We start from the raw sequence: 3,676 nt of genomic DNA on the forward strand, positions 1-3,676 counted from the left end.
CTGGCTTGAAATATGACGAGGTACCCTTAGGTTAACTTCAAAAGTTTTCCATTTTTACTTGTTATTTAAGTGGTGTTTGTCTCCTCTAATCCAAGGAATTTGAACAAGGTGTTAGGATTATTGATTTTACATGTATATGGTGCTTTGAAAAATATTATCTATAGTAGTAGTGCCAGGGTTCTGTACCAAAAGACATGTCAGTCAGAACGTGTCCTGATGGCTGAGTGCCTTATGGACACTTCAGCCAAGGGGTCACACATCCTGTCTTGACTATGATTCAGATGGGTTTCCAGTACACACTGGCCCCCCTGCTGATGTAGCCCTGGGGATCTCAGCACTTCTGGACTAGCCATGCACACTGGCACTTTGGTAGTAATAAGAATTTAGAGTCTTTGAATTGGAAGCAGCCTGCTGCTATAAGGGGAAAAGCTGTAAGGCTTGTGAAATTCCTGGGAAACATTTTAAAATATGCTTATGTAGACTTTTGAGATAACAGAACAATGGCCATAACATGGAACTCTGTTTGGCAAACAGGGCTATCGTGTCACCACATCTCTTGGTGATTTGTGGGGTTTTACATATCTATTTAATATTTACTTAATAAAAGGTCATATGAATAGTAATTTATTTTTATTTGGGAGCTCTCACGTTATTATTGTATTAAAAACAAATCTTTATGCATTAGAGATAAAAGTTATAAAATGCAGATACGCAGGAAGAAGGCAATAAAAAGTAACCTGTTGATACAGGATTCCACCACTCAGGACTGAACAGGGATTTCTCCCATTCATTCTCCAGGCCCAGGGGAGCTCAGATATCCGACCCTCATTTCCAGGCACAAACAGGCTGCGTTTTCCAGGCCACACCCGGTGGGTTCTAGCAAGGTCATGAACAAAGCAGCTTTAAGTCATTTTGGGGTAGTTCCACCTTGAGTAGGGAGCACATACCCTAGTCCCTTCTCAGAGACAAAACTGTAAGGACCTGATAACCTTGCTCTGGTGGAGGAGGGACTACATTCATTCATTTGTTAATGTACTCATTAACTTTGAAAAGATGTTTTTCCACTTACCAAGTCCTGGCCAAAAATATACTAAATATCCCTAGACAAAGAGCCAAGGAGAGAGATTTTCCACCTTGGGTCTTCCCCTTTGCTAGAAGCTCTAGTGCCTTTTACTCCTTCTGTATTCTTTTCTGTCTAGTAAAATCCTGTCTTACCACTAATCTCTGGTCTGTGGGTTCATTCTTTGAATCCCTGAGACCAAGAACCTACTGAGGAAGAAATTCCGTTATCACTGTCACCACCTCTCAAGGATTATAATTATTAACATGTTGACATACATCTTCCTAGAGCTTTCTATTTATTCATATGATATATTTAAATAAAAAATTAGACAACATTGGGCGGTGCCTGTGGCTCAGAGGGGTAAGGCACCAGCCCCATATGCCAGAGGTGGCGGGTTCAAACCCAGCCCCAGCCAAAAACTACAAAAAAAAATATTAGACAACATTGTGTTAATACATATTATTGTACAAATTACTTTTTAAAAAATGGTTTACACATTTTATTTATTTAGTTAATTAATTTATTTTTTGAGACAGAGTTTCACTTTGTCCCCCTTGATAGAGTGCCATAGCATCACAGCTCACAGCAACCTCAAACTCAAGGGATTCTCTTGCCTCAGCCTCCCAAGTAGCTAGGACTACAGGCACCTGCCACAATGCCTGACTACTTTTTGTTGCAGTTGTCATTTTTTTTAGCTGGCCCAGGACAGGTTTGACCCACTAGCTTCGGTGGCTGGTGCCATAACCACTGTGCTACAGGCGCCAAGCCATGCCCACCTATTTGTTGTTGTTGTTGTCATTGTTTAGCAGGCCCCTGTCGGGGTTGAACCTGACAGCCCCGGTGTATATGGCTGGCGCCCTAACCACTGAAATACCAGCACTGAGCCACCATATCTGCATTTCATTTGAAATAACTATTTTTTTATTTTTTAGTAGAGACAGAGTCTCACTATGTCACCCTAGGTAGAGTACCGTAGTGTCACAGCTCACAGCAACCTCTAACTCCTGGGCTTAGGCAATCCTCTTGCCTCAGCCTCCTGAGTAGCTGGGACCACAGGCACCCACCACAATGCCCTGCTATTTTTTTTGTTGCAGTTTGGTGGGGACTGGGTCTGAACCCACCACCCTCAGTATATGGGGCTGGTGCCCTACCCACTGAGCCACAGGCGCTGCCTCCTGAAATAACTTTAAAAACATAAATTTCTGGGTGGTGCCTATGGCTCAAAGGAGTAGGGAGCTGGCCCCATATGCCAGAGGTGGTGGTTCAAACCTAGCCCCAGCCAAAAACTGAAAGAAAAAAACCCCCCACAAATTTCTTGGGTAGCACCTGTGACTCAGTGAGTAGGTGGCTGGCCCCATATACTTAGGGTGGCCAGTTCAAGCCCAGCCCTGGCCAAACTGCAACAAAAAAATAGCCAAGCATTGTGGTAGGTGCCTGTAGTCCCAGCTACTTGGGAGGCTGAGGCAAGAGAATCACCTAAGCCCACGAGCTGGAGGTTGCTGTGAGCTGTGACATCACAGCTCTCTACTGAGGGTGATAGCTTGAGACTGTCTCTAAAAAAAAAAAAAGAAAGAAAGAAAGAAAAACTAATATTTTTTTTCGAGACAGAGTCTTAATATGTCATCCTCAGTAGAGTGCTATGGCATCATAGCTCACAGCAACCTCCAACTCTTGGGCTTCAGTGATTCTCTTGTCTCAACCTCCCGAGTAGCTGGGACTACAGGCTCCCACCACAATGCCTGGCTGTTTTTTTGTTGCACTTGTCATTGTTGTTTAGCAGACCCGGGCCTGGTCTGAACCTGCCAGCCTCTGTGTTTGTGGCTGGTGCTGTAACCACTGTGCAACGGGTGCCTAGCCAGAAAACTACTAGTTTTATTTCTGTAAGATATTCATCCAGAAAATTTCTATGTGTTTTCTATTTGATTATTTAGCACTTACAAGATGAATTTCCATCAACTTTATTTTATTTGTTTATTTATTTTTAGAGATATAGTTTCACTTTGTCATCCTTGGTAGAGTGCTGTGGCATCACAGTTCACAGCAACCTCTGGCTCTTGGGCTTAGGTGATTCTCTCACCTCAGCCATGCAAGTAGCTGGGACTACAGGCACCTGCCACACGCCCCGCTAAATTTCCATCAACTTTAAAATATATTTGGGCAGTGTGGCAAATTAACCTTGTTGATTCCACCAATCCATGAGCTTGGGATGTTTTTCTGCCTGTTTGTGTCATCTCTGTTTTCTTTCAGCAGTGTTTTGATGTTCTCTTTATAGAGATCTTTCACCTCTTTGCTTAAGTATATTCCTAGATATTTTCTCTTCTTTTCTTTTCTTTTTTCTTTTTTTTTTGAGACAGAATCTCAAGTTGTTGTCCTGGGTAGAGTGCTATGCTGTCATAGCTCACAGCATCCTCCAACCCGTGGGCTCAAGTGATCCTCTTGCCTCAGTTTTTCTTTTCTTTTCTTTTTTTCAGTAGACACAAGGTCTTGCTTTTGCTCAAGCTGGTCTTGAAATTGTGAGCTCAAGCAATCTACCCACTTCAGCTTCCCAGGATTACAGGTATGAGCCACCATGCTTGGCTGATATTTTCTTTTCTTTTCTTTTTTTTTTTTTTT

The sequence above is a fragment of the Otolemur garnettii genome, unplaced genomic scaffold (assembly GCF_000181295.1).
Source record: "Otolemur garnettii isolate 467f Iridium unplaced genomic scaffold, OtoGar3 scaffold00078, whole genome shotgun sequence".
Classification (NCBI taxonomy): Eukaryota; Metazoa; Chordata; class Mammalia; order Primates; family Galagidae; genus Otolemur; species Otolemur garnettii.